Source organism: Musca autumnalis, unplaced genomic scaffold, assembly GCF_047663935.1.
Source record: "Musca autumnalis isolate F117 unplaced genomic scaffold, ASM4766393v1 scaffold_3, whole genome shotgun sequence".
Lineage (NCBI taxonomy): Eukaryota > Metazoa > Arthropoda > Insecta > Diptera > Muscidae > Musca > Musca autumnalis.
The window spans coordinates 137,293,852-137,312,753 of record NW_027411866.1 but is presented as its reverse complement, the minus strand read 5'-3'; positions in this window follow the sequence as shown (position 1 = coordinate 137,312,753).

Below are 18,902 nucleotides of genomic sequence, written 5' to 3'. Positions count from 1 at the left end.
GTTTGGTCTTACTTGGGTATTCGACCAGCAGGGATATGGCGATCGGCTGCAGCAGTGATGATGTCTCGAAACGTCTTCTCCGCTACCCGAACATCAGAAGGATTGGGCAGTTCTCTGAAGCGGTGATTGGTAAATTCTCTGTAACTCAGCCAATCACCTTTCTTATGATTGACGAATGTGCGGCGTTCAGAGGTGATGAAATCGGGTGGTCTGCTAATAGAGACAATTATGGAGAGATGGGTTGATCCAATGGAAATGACGGGTTGCCAGGTAACGTCATTTGTCAGACCAGGTGACACGATGGTTATGTCTGGCGAACTGTGACACTCTCCTCTAATTCTTGTAGGGGCGTCCTCATTGTCCGTGCAAAACTTAGAGCTATCAATCTGCTCGGCCAGCGGTCATTCCCGAGGGCCGAATGCCACATCTCATGATGCGCGTTAACGTCCCCCAGGACTAGACTATTATGACCTTCCAAAAGCGGGCTAATGTCGGGCTCGTAATCTGAAATACAGCCATTTCTCGGCGGGATGTATACGTTCAACAACTACATCTCGGCACTTCCACACCTGACTGCTACCCCCATACATTCCATGTACGGATCACACGGTGTGCCTTAACAAATTTAAATGGAAGGTGCTTACACCTCGGAAGTTTTTGCTGATTCTGAAACTACAATTCTCATAGATAGGAAATATCAAGAAACGAAAAAAATCGCCGGAGGGATTTTCAAATAAATCGCGATTTAAGTTCACATTTTTAGGGGTTCTTTAGGTTTTCACGATTTTGCTTGGAAACCGCGAGTCCTATGTAAATGGCCTAAAGAGAATGTTGTAGCTGTGAAAATTCTTAACAAGATTGACCTTTATGATATTTTCGTATGTTTAACCGTTTTTGAGATATAGAAGTTCAAATTGAGACAATGCACTGACTGTATCGCCTCCTTATAAAACAACGTCATTACTGCAATTTCCCAAATTAAACTTATATATCTTGAAAATGGCACAACCTAGAAAAAAAATAAATCATCCAATCTTTTAGAGAATTTTCACAGCTTCAACATTTTCTTTAGTCCCATTTTCATATGACTTGCGGTTTTCAAGCAAAATCGTGAAGATTTAAGATAAAAACCTAAAAATTTGAATTGAACCTCTATATCTCAAAAAGGTGAAACCTACGAAAATATCATAAAGGCCAATCTTGTGGAGAATTTTCACAGCTACAACATTTTCTTTAGACTCATTTCGATACGACTTGCGGTTTCCAAGCAAAATCGTGAACAACTAAAAAGACCCTAAAATTGTGAATTTTGATCGCGATTTATTTAAAAATCCCTTCGGCGTTTTTTTGTTTTTTTTTTATTTTTCTTATCTATGAACATTGCTGTTTCAGAATCCGCAAAAACATCACATGTGTAAGCGGTTTCCATTAAAAGTTAGTTATGGGGCACTGTGCATAATATTGTTTTATAAGGGGACGATACTGTCAGTGCATTGTCCCAATTTGAACTTCCATATCTCAAAAACGGTAAAACCTAAAAAATATCACAAAGGACAATCTTGTGGAGAATTTTCTCTGCTACAACATTTTCTTTAGACCTATTTACATAGAACTCGCGGTTTCCAAGCTAAATCGTGAAAACCTAAAGAACCCCTACAAATGTGAACTTAAATCGCGACTTATTTTAAAATCCCTCCGGTGATTTTTTTGTTTCTTGATATTTCTCATCTATGAGCATTGTAGTTTCAGAATCAGCAAAAACTTCCGAGGTGTAAGCACCTTCAATTTAAATTTGTTAAGGCACACCGTGATCATTAGAGACAGGATCAAGCGAGATAAGTCTGTATTGGACAGACAGGTGCAACAGGAAAGCTCCACTTCTGGTTCGATCCTTCTTTAGGACGTTGTAACCATCACAACGTCGTAAGCTACAGTTGCTGTTGAGCTTAGTTTCTTGCAACACAGCGCCCTTGATATTCCTCCGACTCATGAAATCGATCGATCTTAATTCGGAGTCTTTTGCAATTAAATTGCAAGAATGATGCATTTTCCGGGATTGGGACAACAGCGGCTGGTGTTAAAGGCTGATTACCGTAGAATTTAGGACTTTTGGACCATTATGTCAGGAAGCATGGACTTGACCACGAAAAACATAATATCGCTGCAACAGGACCAAATGCCTTAAACTGTACTAAAACAAAAATTTTAAACATTTCCAAACATTAACTACATAAGTTTGGAGAAAATATTACGAGATCCAAAGTTATGGGTTGTCCCTTTTTGGATATATCGCACGTACCATTTTAGCGAATATTTTTAAACTTTTGGGAAAGTAGTGGACCGATGAGAACAATCTTCGAACTTTATCTAAGATTCACAGAAATATTACAATTTGGACCAAAGCAGTATCCTGTGCGAAAGTTGACGCGGCCACCATCCACTACATATGGTAGCAGTAGGGGTTTTTACTGCTTTCGGGGCATTGAAAAAACTTGTACCGTAAAAAATCGAAGCGATTCGAGGGGAGGTCTTAAACTGCAATTTTCCGAAATTTTGAATTGGCGAAGTTGCAAGTTGTTGCAAAAAAATTAAAGCGATTGGAGGGCAGGTTTTCAATTGTACTATTCCGAAATTGTGTGTCGGAGTTACCCAAAGGAGTTCAAACTAACATCCATATTCATTTATGTCTCGTAGAAATATTACGAAGGCTGCACTATAACTATCTGGCCTAACAGTGAAAAAACAAATATTTACCTTCAAAAATAGTTTTCTTGTTTTCTTAAGTAGTCTCCAGCATGATTTATACACTTTTCATACGCTCAAACCAATTGTTGAAGCACTTTTTCCACTTCGATTGCGACAACTCCAAAACATGGAGTTTGAACGCTTTTAGAGCCCCTTCTGGCGATGAAAATCGTTGAAAACGCCCTTTTTCTTGATATGCTGGATCTTGTACGGCACATGACCCATCAATTCCACGTTTTGTCCGATCGAACAAGCGCTGCTTTGAATCGGTGTGTGAGAGCTCGCATTGTCATGATGCAGAATGTTTCGTAGTCTCTTGTTCTTTTTCGAATTTCTCAGTAGATTTCAGGCAAACAAATTGTAGTGTACCTCCCAGAATTAACCGTCCTACATTTCTCAAGCCGTACCCAGCAAAATGTTCGATGTCAAAGATGGCATTCAATCATGGGTGCAAGTGATCTGGCATGAATGAATTTTATTTGAGCGTGGACCGCAAAAGATGCTATTCATTTTTGGATCCAAAGCATGTCATTTACACCAATGCTTTGATATGTAATTTTCACCAATGCTTTGGCATGTCATTTCCACCAATGCTTTGGCATGTCATTTTTACCAACCCTTTGCAACCCTTAACAACGTTGGGTGTGATTTCGAGTGTCCGAAAACATCAAGCCTATTGTAAATAATTAATCTTATATATAGAACACAAAGAAAAGATCGTATCTTTCACGACTTCTTTGAACCAATGCAAAAGATGCCATGAAATAAAGACATCGCATGGAACCCCTTCCTTTAAATTTTGCTGGGTTAGTCGCCACACGGTTAGTTCTTCCGAAGAAACAGGCGAAAATTAGCTTCGAAGTGGTGCTTACATGAACAGCTTTCGTTGGTTTTGGCTCGCTTTCGAAGACCTAAACGGACAATTCCTGTTTTGTTTCGGGCTCGTAAGTATAGATCCAAGATTCGCCGTCTTGTGGCGATCTGTGAAGCATCGCGATCGTTTTTATTCACCATTTCTTTGCACCAATCCACAATAGCATTTTTTGAACGATTGCCCAATTTTGCTGGATCTAACGAGAAAAATGCATTTTTGCGGACAGGTGTTCATGCAATATCAAATGTTAGTTGGTGGAAGAAATGTCAAATCGTATTTCTATCTCACGGTATATAACACGGCGATATTGCATTATCCGCTCACGCACGGCTTAATTTTTTCTGGCACAACGGCTGATTTTGGGCGACTCTCACGACTTTCGTTTTATGGCGAGTGTCCGCCACGATTGAATTCATTAAACCAATTTTTCATAGTGTTGTAGGATGGCCCTTTATGGACATACACAGATTTAATTTGATCGATGCACTCTTGCAGTGATTATCCACGTCGAAAGTTGTGAAAAATGATCTGACGAAAATGTTCACAAGTATATTAAATTTTTTCCTAAAGTGATTTTTTTCAAGTCACTGTAAACAACAGAACACATGGTCCTATGGCAAACTGTCCAGAGTACGTTTAGGCTAATAACTGTCAAACTTTCCAAAAATTTTTAAATGGCGGCTGACAACACGCGTTGTTGCCTAGTCCAGAAAGTTTTCGGGCATCCTTCGTACGATATGCAAACTATGGACCAAATCGGTAATTCGAAAGTTATAGTGCGCACCATTTAAAGGAAAAGTTTTGCATTTTTGAGGTAGAGGTACCCGAGGGAGTAGACCAATATGGTCTAAGTACTTAAACTATGTTTGAACAAAATGTTACGAAGGCCAAATTCTGGGGCGGTTGATCTGTTAGAGAGTTATCGTGCGCTCCAGACAGCTCGCCAGACAAATCAACGGCCAAACATGTCTAAATCGACTCAAAAATGAGCCGCACATGTCAAAAAAAAACTTTAAAGCATCTGAAATCATACCTTTAATTGAGCGGTACCGTTATATGGGGGCTATGCCAAAACTTTGGCCTACATATCCCATCATCGAATTTGGCCTGATAGAGAATATCCCTGTTTTTATCTATATATATAAAAGAGTAGTGAGGTGAGTGACTGACTGATTGACTGACTGATTCATCAACGCACAGACGAAACCGCTGAAGCTAGAAAGTTGAAATTTTGGGTGTAGGTTGCTGTTGATGTGTAGGGGTGAGATAAGGCTGGGTTTTTGGAAATTCGACCTAGAAGTGTACGAAAAGTACTAAAAGGTACTAAATATGGTACCTTTTGTATTAGGCAAACGGTAAGAGCTAGAATTCTGAAATTTGGAATGATGGTCACTGATGGAGAGTTAGAAAGATGTACCAAAGGGTTTTTGGAAATTCGAACTACAAGGGTACGAAAAGTACTAAATGGTACTAATTTTAGTACAATTTGGATTTGTGTGAACGGATAGGGCTGGAATCCTGAAATTTGGAATGCGGATCACTGATGAAGAGTAAAAATGAAAGGTTTTTGGAATTCGAACTATAAGTGTACGAAAAGTAATAAATGACTAAATTTAGTACAATTTGGGTTTGGGTGAACGAATAGAGTTGGAATCCTGAAATTTGGAATTAAGGTCACTGATGGAGAGTAAAAAAGGAAGGTTTTTGGAAATTCGAATTAAAAGTATACAAAAAGTACTAAATGGTACTAAATACAGTACAATTTGGATTTGGATGAACGGATAGAGCTGGAATACAAACATTTGGAATTAGGGTCACTGATGAAGAGTAACAATGAAAGGTTTTTGGAATTTCGAACTAAAATAAGTGCACGAATAGTACTAAATGGTACTAAATTTAGTACAATTTGGATTTGGGTGAACGGATAGAGCTGGAATCCTGAAATTTGAAATTAGGGTCACTGGTGAAGAGTAACAATGAAAGGTTTTTGGAATTTCGAACTAAAACTGCACGAAAGGTTTTAAATGGTACCAAATTTAGTACAATTTTGATTTGGGTGAACGGATAGAGCTTGAATCCTGAAATTTGTAATGAGGGTCACTGATGGAGAGTAAAAAAGAAAGTTTTTTAGAAATTCGAACTATAAGTGCACGAAAAGTACTAAATGGTACTAAATTTAGTACAATTTGGATTTGGGTGAACGGATAGAGCTGGAATCCTGAAATTTGGAATGAGGATCACTGATGAAGAGTAAAAATGAAAGGTTTTTTGGAATTCGAACTATAAGTTACGAAAAGTAATAAATGGCACTAAAGTTAGTACAATTTGGGTTTGGGTGAACGAACAGAGCTGGAATCCTGTAATTTGGAATGAAGGTCACTGATGGAGAGTAAAAAAGAAAGGTTTTTGGAAATTCGAATTACAAGGGTACGAAAAGTACTAAATGGTACTAAATTTAGTACAATTTTGATTTGGGTGAACGGATGGAGCTAGAATCATGAAATTTGAAATTAGGGTCACTGGTGGAGAGTAACAAAGAAAGGTTTTTGGAAATTCGAACTATAAGTGCACGAAAAGTACTAAATGACAATTTGGGTTTGGGTGAACGAATAAAGCTTGAATCCTGAAATCACCTTTGGAATGAAGGTCACTGATGGAGAGTAAAAAAGAAAGGTTTTTTGGAAATTCGAATTAAAAGTATACGAAAAATACTAAATGGTACTAAATATAGTACAATTTGAATATGGATTATCGAATAGGGCCGGAAATTTGGAATGGGGGTCACTGATGAAGAGTAAGAAAGATGTGCCAAAGGTCGAAAAGTCGTAAATGGTAGTGAGTTTAGTATGATTTGGATTTGAAGAGCTGGAATCCTGAAATTTGGAGTTAAGATTACTGTTGGAATATAGAATTGAGATATAGAGGTAGCTTTGGAAAATCGTACTAATGTGCACGAAGTAGTACTAAATGGTACGAAACTCGCTATAATTTGTATTTGCGTGAACAGATTATTGTTGGAGTGTAGGATTGACGTAGTTTTGGAAATTCGTACTTATGGAAAAGTGCTAAATGGAACTACATTGGCTATAATTTGGGTTTAGGTGAACGGATAGAGCTGAGATATGAAAGTACATTTTGTGAAAATCGTGTACGAAAAGTGATAAATGGTACAACATTTGGTACCTTTTGGTATTTGCTATATAGTATAGAATTTTGTACAACTTGTGATTTTGTAAAGGGTAGAACTGGAATTTTGAAATTCGGTATTAGGGTAGCAATTGGTGTTTAGAGTAGAGGTAGGAAGGACGTTATTATACTACGTATTTATTTATACAAAAACTACTAAATAGTCCTCAAATGGGTTTCAGGGGAACTGGTAAGACTGGAAAATTGAATTAGGGTTAGGATATATGTTGAATATTAGGACGTAATTTTTGAAACATTTACCTATGTGTACGAAAAGTTGGGTAACATGTTGGTACCAAAACCATTTTAAATAGTTAAGGTACTAAATTTGGTGTTGGGTTTAGGAACAAAGCTGGGATTATATAAAATATTTGTTATGAAGGTCACTCTAAAATTTGAGACAAAGTTCTGAGAAAATTGTACTGAATATTGTTCCATTGATTTGATGTTAACGCCAAGGAGATTCTAAATAATGTACTGAGATTAAGTAGTCAAACGTGAAGTATCTTTTCAAAAAATGTTTTTTGTGCTGACCGCTTTGGTATGTAAATTTGAAAACGTGGTCCAATGCGACAATTTTGTTAACTAGAAGGTATTTACCCCCTGATATTAAAAAATCCTAAATTGAAATGCCTCCAAAAAATGTTCCGTTATATACGGTTGACTTACCCGTGCACATTAACTACAATTTTTTGTAAAGAAGTTTTCTAACTTTTCATGCCACAAATTCCGAATTTCGGTTGGAAAATGTGCAGAAGATCTGCAAAATACTCTAAATCTTCAAAATATCTCTTCTAATAAACGTGGATTGAAGTGGAGATTTTTTAAATTATACTTTTATATCCTCTGAGTATTCAAGGTCCAAATTTAAAGAAAATTGGACAATATAGATTTGTTCTTCTTTTAAAATACACTAAGTCGAGAGGTACCGTTATACGGGGATATACGAAAACGTGGATTTTTATGACAATTTTGAATGCCGAAAATTTAACGGACCTATTCGGGTTCTGGACGAAAGCGTGAGATAAAGTTTAGTGTTTGGAAATTCGTACTGGAAGGGAATGCTGTGTTAGTGAAGGGTTAAAACCAGGAGTCAAATCTGAAATTTGCAATATGATACGTAGTTTTGGAAATTCGAAATAAAAAATATGGTAGTTGTGTAGGGATGTGATACGGTAGATTTTTTTTCTGACTACAATCGAAAAAAATATTGGTAATAAAAATAGGTCTTAGTACAACAGAATCGGCAGTATTCACCATTCCGGTATTAAATATTGTTTATATATATTTCGTTTCCTTTCCGCATACGAAGTAGCGGGCATTTGCTAGTATTTTATATTTATATTTTGTTTTTACAATGATCTTCGTAGTCTTGAAGTTGTTGTGCTACCTTACGTCAAAAGTAATATAGTGGTATAGGATATCGCATTGTGATATCAGTATTTTTATGGCTTTTTTCCTGTTACTCCTCTTGGAAGCATAGGGTTTCCACAAAGCATCACCATCTTACACGGATACTTGATGTTTTTTTGCATCTTCCCATGCAAGGTTGTTCTGTCTTAGTTCTTTGATTATTGTTCGTCGCCAGGTGTTTCTTGGTCTACATCGATTTGTGATCCTTGGGGCATTTGTTTATGAATACCTGTAGCTTTTGTGGCTAAATTTTGTAAATATATGTATGTCAAATACGCAGAGGAAATTCCTTGCATTAACTTCGTTTGCTGTCGAGGCACTACAGGAGATATGTGATATTTGTTGAAATTAATATTTAAAATCAGTTATAAAATTTCTTGCTGCATTTCTCTGATTAAATTGATATATTAAATTCCTTGAAATGATTATCTTCAAACATATACATTGACAAGATTTTCAATCGCAGTTAATTGTTAATCTCAATAATGTGAAATAAGTCGAGCGGCGCTAATTGATTGTCATTCATTAGTCAAATTGAACCTTGTACACAACCACAACTACCACAACAGGTTGTAATAGAACTAGCAAAATTGCCGCTAAGTCGTATGCGAAAAAGGAAAAAATAAGCAATATTTAATATGAAAACCGTGAACATTGAACATTTTGATATACTTATATTTTAATTGATATTTAATTTTATTAAAGTACTTTTGTGCACCTTTACTTGGAATTTCCAAAAAAGACATTATCGCACCCCTACAAATCAATAGCGACCCTCATTTTAAAATTCAGGTTTATTAAATATCGCACGGTATTTAGTTCGAAATTCCCAAACTGGGATTTCAGAAAAAAAATCTCAATCTATATAAATAAAAATCAAATGTCGTTCCTTGGTAATGGCATCAGTTGGACCTATTTGGATAATTATTATTATTTTTTTATTTTTGAAGTGTTAGTCATAACCCTAATTAGGTTTTTATGCAAAGAAAATTTGACCACGCCCACTTTTACACCCACTTTTTCAATTTTAATTTCCTCTACAAGAACTACTTAATTTATTTTCCCGAAATTGTCATGGAATGAACAGGGATGGCCCCCGCTTACAATGAGCTACACATTTTGTTGAATTTCGGAGGGGCGGGTTACTTCCCCTATACCCTATTTCTTTAAAAATGCTATATCTTTGTAAATACAAATCAAATGTCGTTCGTTGGCAATGGCATTAGTTGAGAACAGCTGGCAAAGAAAATTTGACCACGCCAACTTTTACGTCCACTTTTTCAATTTTTATCTTTTCTACAAAAACTACTGAACCGATTTTTCTGAAATTGTCAGGAAATGTACAGGGATGGCCCCCGGTTAAAATAGGCTAAACATTTTGTTGAATTTCGGAGGGGGCGGGGTATTTCCCCTATACCTTATTTTTTAATTATTGTAAATAATTAATTATTGTAAATAATTAAGAATGTATCAGCTTGGAAAATTATTTGCAAGGCAATTGTAGTTGTGTCTCAGACCCTACCTTCTTCTTTAGAACCCAAAGACTTGACCACCCCCACTTTTTAAAATATGTTTTACAAAACTGCTAAACAGATTTGCCTGAAATTTTCAGGTTATGTATAGGGATGACCGCCTGCGAAAATAGGATGCATATTTTCTTGAATTTCGATGTGGCGAGGTACTTCCCTTTGCCATATTTAAACAAGTAAGCAAAGGCTATAGGCGGACGGGGCCGACCATGTGATACATACACCACAACCTCTAAGCATTAGCTATGTGAACCGTCTTGCACGCTGAATGTCCGGGTTCGATTCCCAGGAATGGCCACATCAAATTTTCAACGATGGCAACATACCCCTAAGTAATGTCGGCGATATTTCCTTAATATTTCAGCCATGAAAAACGTCTCTACTAGTGGCAACTTAGAACACGCCGCACAGTGGTCGAAATCACTGATCTAGTGGCGCGAAATTAATAACTTGGAAGCGAATGGAGATATCTTTCTGAAATTTCGAACAAACTCAGTCTGTGTCCGTGGGTAATAATGGACTAAATATGAACAACATCGGCTAATATTTTGGTATAGCCCCCATATAACGGTACCTCCTGATATTCGGTATTTTGAGGATTTAAGCCACCCTTTCCTTCCAAATTAGTTGTAATTTGGTACTTAAGGTTTCTAGTGATAACTAAACCTTTCCACCAAAAATTGTGGACATAGGTCCACGTTTGGGTATAGGCCCCTTTTAAGGTACCTCCCTATTTTCAGTATTTTGGGGGTTTGAAGCTAAATTTTCCGGCCAAATTAGGTGTAATTATTTGGGGTTCCCAGTGGACACAAACATTCTCCACCAAAAATTGTGTGTGTGTGATATTGTCCCCATATAACGGTACCTCCCAATATTCGGTATTGTTAGGATTTTGTCTACATTTTCAGACCAAATAAGCTAAATTTTGGCATAGGAGGTTCTCGTTGGTTATTCATCTTCTCCACCAAAAATTGTGAACATAGGTCTACATTTTGATATATCCCCCATATAACTGTACCGACAGATTTTGGGTATTTTGAGGAAGCTATTTTTCAAGACCATTTATCAGCAAGATTTGCAGCTATTTGCAGCTAAATTGTGGTTATTCGGAATCTAGGAAGTCCAAATTAATTATTAAAAAAAAAATTGGACTGAACCTCAGTGGACCTTGGTAGTTACGCTCCATTCAACAAAATTATATTGCACTAAAACATAAAAATAATAAATTTTGAAAATTTATTGCTACATAACTATGTAACTTCAGGCCCGAAAAATTTTGTTATACCCTCCACCATAGTATGGACGGTATATTAAGTTTGTTTTTCCGTTTGTAACGTATATATATTCTTGATCAGGGTAAAATTCTGAGTCGATCTGTGCATGTCCGTCCGTCCGTCCGTCTGTGGTAATCACTCTAGTATCCACAATAATGGAGATAGGACGCTGAAATTTTGGGAAAATGCGTCTTTTGTTTGCAGGCAGGTCAAGTTCGATGATGGGCTATATCGGTCCACGTTTTGGTATAGCCCCCATATAACGGTACCCCCCGATTTACGGTATTTTGACGTTTTTAGCTATATTTTCAGACCGATTTAGCTATAATTTGACTTTTGGGGTTCTTAAGTGTCAATAAACTTCTCTAACAAAACCTGTAGACATAGGTTCACGTTTTGGTATAGCCCCCATATAACGGTACCCCCGATTTACGGTATTTTGACGTTTTTAGCTACATTTTCAGACCGATTTAGCTATAATTTGACATTTAGGGTTCTTAAGTGCCAATAAGCTTATATAAAAAAACTTATGGACATAGGTCCACGTTTTGGTATAGCCCCCATATAACGGTACCCCCGATTTACGGTATTTTGACGTTTTTAGCTACATTTTCAGACCGATGTATCTATAATTTGACATTTAGGGTTCTTAAGTGCCAATAAACTTATATAAGAAAACTTGTGGACATAGGTCCACGTTTTGGTATAGCTCCCATATAACGGTACCCCCGATTTACGGTATTTTGACGTTTTTAGCTACATTTTCAGACCGATTTAGCTATAATTTGACATTTAGGGTTCTTAAGTGCCAATAAACTTATATAAGAAAACTGATGGACATAGGTCCACGTTTTGGTATAGCCCCCATATAACGGTACCCCCGATTTACGGTATTTTGACGTTTTTAGCTACATTTTCAGACCGATTTAGCTATAAATTGACATTTAGGGTTCTTAAGTGTCATTAAACTTATATAACAAAACTAGTGGACATAGGTCCATGTTTTGGAATAGCCACCATATAACGTTATCCCCCGATTTCAGGTATTTTGACGTTTTAAGTCACATTTCTAGACCGAATTAGCTATAATTTGGGTTCTTAGTGACCAAAAAACTTACATATATTCGAAAAAAATAATGAACATAGGTACATGTTTTGGTATATCTCCATATAACGGTACCTCCCGATTTTCGGTATTTTGAGATTTTTACCTACAAATTTTAACCGAATTAGCTGTAATTTGAACATTTGACATTTGAAGTTCTTAGTGGTCACCACACCTCTCCACCAAAATTCTCTGAAATTTTGGGAATATGCGTCTTTTGTTTGCAGGCAGGTCAAGTTCGATGATGGGCTATATCGGTCCACGTTTTGGTATAGCCCCCATATAACGGTACCCCCGATTTACGGTATTTTGACGTTTTTAGCTATATTTTCAGACCGATTTAGCTATAATTTGACATTTAGGGTTCTTAAGTTTCAATAAACTTCTATAACAAAACCTGTAGACATAGGTTCACGTTTTGGTATAGCCCCCATATAACGTGGCCCTCGATTTACGGTATTTTGACGTTTTTAGCTACATTTTCAGACCGATTTAGCTATAAAATGACATTTAGGGTTCTTAAATGTCAATAAACTTATATAACTAGTGGACATAGGTCCACGTTTTGGTATAGCCCCCATATAACGGTATCCCCGATTTACGGCATTTTGACGTTTTTAGTTACATTTTCAGACCGATTTAGCTATAAATTGACATTTAGGGTTCTTAAATGTCAATAAACTAATATAACTAGTGGACATAGGTCCATGTTTTGGAATAGCCCCCATATAACGTTACCGTCTGATTTCAGGTATTTTGACGTTTTAAGTCACATTTCTAGACCGAATTAGCTATAATTTGATATTTAGGGTTCCTACTGACCAAACAACCTATGTTCGAAAAAATTATGAACATAGGCCCATGTTTTGGTATAGCCCCCATATAACGGTGCCCCTCGATTTACGGTATTTGGACGTTTTTAGTTACATTTTCAGACCGATTTAGCTATAAATTGACATTTAGGGTTCTTAAGTGTCAATAAACTTATACAACAAAAGTTGTGGACATAGGTCCACGTTTTGGTATAGCCCCCATATAACGGTATCCCCGATTTACGGCATTTTGACGTTTTTAGTTACATTTTCAGACCGATTTAGCTATAAATTGACATTTAGGGTTCTTAAGTGTCAATAAACTTATACAACAAAAGTTGTGGACATAGGTCCACGTTTTGGTATAGCCCCCATATAACGGTGCCCCTCGATTTACGGTATTTGGACGTTTTTAGCTACATTTTCAGACCGATTTAGCTATAAAATGACATGTAAGGTTCTTAAGTGTCAATAAACTTATACAACAAAAGTTGTGGACATAGGTCCACGTTTTGGTATAGCCCCCATATAACGGTATCCCCGATTTACGGCATTTTGACGTTTTTAGTTACATTTTCAGACCGATTTAGCTATAAATTGACATTTAGGGTTCTTAAATGTCAATAAACTAATATAATTAGTGGACATAGGTCCATGTTTTGGAATAGCCCCCATATAACGTTACCGTCTGATTTTAGGTATTTTGACGTTTTAAGTCACATTTCTAGACCGAATTAGCTATAATTTGATATTTAGGGTTCTTACTGTCCAAACAACTTATATTCGAAAAAATTATGAACATAGGCCCATGTTTTGGTATAGCCCAATATAACGGTACCTCCCGATTTTCGGTATTTTGATAATTTTACCTACAAGTTTTAACCGGATTATCTGTAATTTGAACATTTGACATTTGAAATTCCTAGTGGTCACCACACCTCTCCACCAAAAATTGTCAAGAAACGCCGATTTTCAGTAATTTGATGATTTTAGCTACAATATTAAACCGAACTAGCAGTAATTTGACATTTGAAGTTCTTAGTGGTCACAACACCTCTCCATCAAAAATTGTCAACATAGCCCCAATATAACGATACTTCCCGATTTTCGGTACTTTGAGGATTTTACTTAAAATGTTTAACCGAACGTAGGTCCATGTTTTGGTATAGCCCCGAAACAAACCTCCCGATTTTCCGTACCTTAGCTTTATTTTTTGGACGAACTTTCTGTAATTTGAAATTTAAAAGCCAACAAAAATTCTGCAACAAGAATTGTTCATTTAAGTTCATATTTTCGTATAGCCCACATACGTCCGAACTAGCTGTTAATGACATTTGAAGTTCCCACGTTATGTACCGATTTTCGATATTTTGAGGATTCGAGCAGCAATTTTTAACCGAATTAGGAGTTATTTGACATTAAAGGCTCCCATCAAAAACTGTCAACATAGGTCCATGTTTTATTATAACCCCTATATAACGGTACCTCCCAATTTCTAGCCCACCAAAAATTGTCAACATATATAGTTAGATATAGGCACCATAAAAAAAGGGCCTCCCGAATGAAGCATTTTATGTACATTATCTGACATTTTAACGTAACCACTTAAAGTTGTGGACAGGAATGAAAACTAATTATTCCATTTTAGTTCAGAATATTTTATGGTGGAGGGTAAGAAAAGTTCGGCCCGGCCGATCTTAACGCTTTTTTACTTGTTAATTTTAATTTTGATCGGATCACCACGAAATTTTGGGGGTTGATGGGGGTCTCGCAGAGAAAGAAGTCTATTGATGTTGGTGATAATAACAATAATTGTTCCACAAACATCCCACACGGGACAAGGTAGACTTGTCTCATATCAACGTGTGCACCCCGATTCATATTAGCTCAATGACATGGGACCTACTGTTTATCGCTGAGTCCGAACGGCGTGTTTTCGACACCACTTGTAGAGAAGTTGGCCACCGCCAACGTTTTTCTCTTCCCCAAACTGAAGACTCTGATGAAAGGAAAGCTTTTTGCTGCTGTTAAGGAAATAAAAGAAAAATCGAAACAGGAACTATATGTACGAATGCACGTTGAAGAAGTGTTTCGAGGATCGGAAAAAACGCTGACATAATTGTATTATACCTGAGGAGGATTACTTCGAATGGACAAAATAGTTATTGATGAATTGATAAAATAACGATTTTTTATCATACCAGACATTTTTAAATTTTTCACGACAAGGTAATTCCCAAAGTGATGGTAGAATAGGGTAGAACACGGTCGGTCCTTCCGACTATTGTCATTTCTTTCTTCTTTTTGTTATGTTTATGTTATAAAAAATTTACTACATAAGTCCATGTTTTGGTAAAGCCATCATATAACACGATGTGTAGCTTTAAGGAATTTCATGGTGACGGTTTTAGTCCCATTTCAAATACGAATTGGTTCTGATTTAAGAGGTTAAAAAACAAATAACCCTAATATAGCGCAACGCCACGATTTAAAATATTTTGAGTGTCCCGGCCACATTTGCCCACCGATTTGGTTGTAACGTGGGTTTTTGTCAGAGGTTAGAAAACATTTAAAAAAACTATCTATTTATGTCTGTATCTAACGGTACCGCACTAACCGTTCAATATTCAAGAAAACAATCAATTACAAGAATGTTGCAAAGATATTAGTAAACAACTTTCTGGAATATACGAACTGTCTGTGAAAGGTTCTTAAAGGACAAAATGACAAAACATTCGATTTTTATACTTTTTTCTCCGATTCTTTTCCGTATATACCAAACCATCCAAAATTTAACTATACAATCAACTACAAAAATGTTCCTAAGTTGTCAGTAAACCACTTTCTACACACATATGAACTTACAAGGAGCGGTTGTTTAAACTCAAAGTTCGATTATATTTGATTATATTTGAGCATTCTTTCCTGTTCACGAACTTAATTACATGACCCTTAAAATTTTCCTGAATTTTGAAGAGCGTGTTACAAGAGGCACTATAAAACAACACACAACACGCAGTGTCGCAATGCGTCATTTGAAATTGTTTTCTGAAAAGTTTGACAGTTTTTAGCTTAAGCGTCCTCAGGACAGTTTGACATACGACAATGTGTTGTGTTGTTTACAGTGACTTGAAAAAATCACTTTGCAAAAAAATGGAATTTACTTGTGAACATTTTCGTCCGATAATTTTTCAGAACTTTCGACGTGGATAATCACGGCAAGAGTGCATCTATCAAATTAATTCTTCATATGTCGATAAAGGGCCGTCCTATATCACTATGAAAAACTGGTTTAATGCATTAAATCGTGGACGACACTCGCACAAAAACGAAGGCCGTGAGGGTCGCCAAAAATCGGCCATTGTACCAAAAAAAAAAAAAAATTAAGCAGTGCGTGAACGGATAATGCAAGATCGCCATGTTATATATCGTGAGATAGAGGCATCCTTAGGAATTTCTTCCACCAACTAAGATTTGAGATTGCATGAACACCTGGACGCAAAAATGGATTTTTGCTCGCTAGATCCAGCAAAATGGGTGAATTGCTCAAAAAGGCTCTTGTGGATTTGTGCAAAAAATGTGTAAAAAGACGATCGCGTGCTTCAAACGACATTTAAAAGGTCGTCACAAACGAATCTTGCGTTTATCCTTAGGAGACCGAAACAAAACAGGAAACGACCGTTTGGGTCTTCAAAAGCGAGCCAAATCTGCCCCCGTTACGATAGTATAAGTCTTTTAAAGGGCAATCCCGTACTTCCTCTGAAAAAATAGCCTGAAAGCTTTAAAAAAAACCCCTATGGCCACTAAATGTGGTGGCTTGTTTGCACGACAACTTCTAACCTGGATACTGGGTTGTTCCAAACTTTGAATGTCGTAATATTTCTGCAAATCTTAGATAAAGTTAGAGATGATACTTATCGGTCCACTCATTCCTGTACTTCCCCCACTATGGTTTACAAATATTCCTAACATGGTATGGCTCACATGGTTTTCGCTGCCCCTATTACGATAAGTTTTTTTCAATTTTTTTCAAGGGCAAGCCTATACTTCCGGAGAAAATGCCCCGAATGTTGTAGAAAACCCCTATGACATTATGTGTGTAGCTATAGCTCACCATAGCTCTCGAACGGATCAACCGATTTGGTCCAAAATTTGGCCTTGGTAATATTTTGTTCAAAGTTAGTTTAAGTTCGATGATGGGCCATATCGGTCCACTCCTTCGGGTATCTTCCTCACAATAGTTCAAAATGTTTGCTAAAATGGTGCGCACGCTAACTCTCAAAGGCAGTAACCGATTGGTCTTAACTTTGCACATCGTAAAATTCCGACAAGATGTAGATCACAAAAAAATTTGGGAACAGCGCAGTTTCAGACCGCTGTCCATATTACGACGGTATAAGTCTTTTAAGGGGCAATCCCATACTTCCTGAAAAAATAGCCCAAAAGCTTCAAAAAAAACCCTATGGCCACTATATGTGGTGGCTGGTTCCCACGACAACTTCCAACCTGCATACTGGGTTGCTTCAAACTTTGCATATCGTAATATTTCTGCAAATCTTAGATAAAGTTCGAAGATGATACTTATCCCTCCACTCCTTACGGTACTTCACTCACTAAAGTTTAAAAATATTTCTAACATGGTACGCGGGATATCTCATAGACGGAGCAACTGATTTGGTCCTAAATCAGATTTCGTAATATTTTGTACCAAACTTAGTTTAAGTTCGAAAATGGGCCTATAGGTCCACTTCTTAGGTTAGCTCCCTAACAAAAGTACAACATATTTGTTTAAGTGCAATTTAAGGTATGTTCGCGGATCCTTTGAAAACTTTTACCGAAGGTACTATTTGTGGTCCTGTTTACAGCGATATTATATTTTTCGTGGGACCATTACATCAAGAAAATAACTTTTAATATCTTATAATATTTTGTCCAAACTTAGTTTAAGTTCGAAAATTTGCCTATCAATCCACTTCTTAGGTTAGCTCCCTAACAAAAGTACAATATTTTTGTTTAAGTACAGTTTAGGGTATGTTCGCGGATCCTTAGAAAATGTTTACCGAAGGTACTACTTGTGGTCCTGTTTACAGCGATATTATGTTTTTCGTGGGACTATTTTATCAGGAATCATGCACTTATTACTGATATAATGGTCCAAAACCTGAAATTTATACGATGACCAACGGAAATGGGTGATGTGCGCGATATCTATCGAAAGGAATGACTCCCGGAATAAGATCTACTTCCAAAATGGACTATGTCGGTACCTCATCCGCAAGACTTTTGAGCTTTTATCCAAATCGGCAAGCACATACTTCCAAAATTCTGAATATTATCTAAATACAAAAGTTTTTTGGAAAAGAAGTGTTTCAATTCCCCCTTCTTTAGACGGAATAAATGTCTTCATCGTTCTTTTGATGACAAGGTAATTCTAAAAGTGGTCGTGGTCGAGTAGAGTAGAACGCGATCGTTTTTTTTTTCGAATAAGGCCACACCATTCTTTTCTTTATACCCTCTTTCAAATAATGCAGGGTATATTAAGTTTGTCATTTCGTTTGTAAATCATCGACATAATTATTTTATAATTATTTTATATCCACAAAGTATATCTTATCTTGATCAGAATGAAATTCAGCATCGATATATATATATATATATATATATATATATATATATATATATATATATATATATATATATATATATGTCCGTCCATCTATGGAAACTACTCTAGCGTCCAATCGGATGAAATTGGTGGATAACATTTTGGTCAAAAGTACTTATAGTAGGTCCGCAGAACTGTTTATATTGAAAATGGGCTTCATTGTTCCATGTTTTGGTATTGCCACCAAATAACGCAACCCGTCGCTTTAAGAAATTGTGAAGGTATTATTCCCATTTGCCCCTCGAATTGGTTGTAATTCGGGATTTTGTGTTTCCAGGAAAAACAAATAGCTCTTGTAA